The following is a 584-nucleotide window of genomic DNA, read 5'->3' as shown; positions in this document are numbered from 1 at the left end:
CTTCAAACTAAGGTTTCCAACATTCTCCCATTCTCTTACCTTACAATCATTAAGAACTGAAACTGCCTTTTATCCTGAAGTCTGGCAAATAAAAGCAGGAAGACTTGAAATAAATTTCAGGGAAATGGCGACGGTAGCTCGTACAAAGACAATCTTTGTGCCTGTTGCTCTATGGGCCACTCAAAGTGAGACATTTGAACTACACCCCAGACAAATTCGTCAGATTGCCCCTGCCCACCCTCACTCTACCTGAGGATGCTTCAAGCCTGACATCCTAGAGACCTTCTCACCGGCAGTACTCTGGACTTAGACACTGGGTTTATTCCTTGTTCCAACCATTAACCAGTGTTTTCCTTTTGTTTCCGTAGAAATGCCTCTTATGAACTACCGGGTTGCTTGCTGAATGAGGCCGAGTCTGTGATAGTTAACTCTGCTTGGGGCACCTCTAACTCCTGTTTGGAAATAAGAACCCATGTAAATAGGGGCACCTGGCTGGCTCAGTCAGTAGAACACGCGACTCTTGATCTCGGGGTTGTGACTTTGAGCCCCACGTTGGGTGTAGAGATTACTTAATANGCATGTAA

The sequence above is a fragment of the Ailuropoda melanoleuca genome, chromosome 2 (genome assembly GCF_002007445.2).
Source record: "Ailuropoda melanoleuca isolate Jingjing chromosome 2, ASM200744v2, whole genome shotgun sequence".
In the NCBI taxonomy this organism is placed as follows: Eukaryota; Metazoa; Chordata; class Mammalia; order Carnivora; family Ursidae; genus Ailuropoda; species Ailuropoda melanoleuca.
This window is presented reverse-complemented; position numbering follows the sequence as displayed.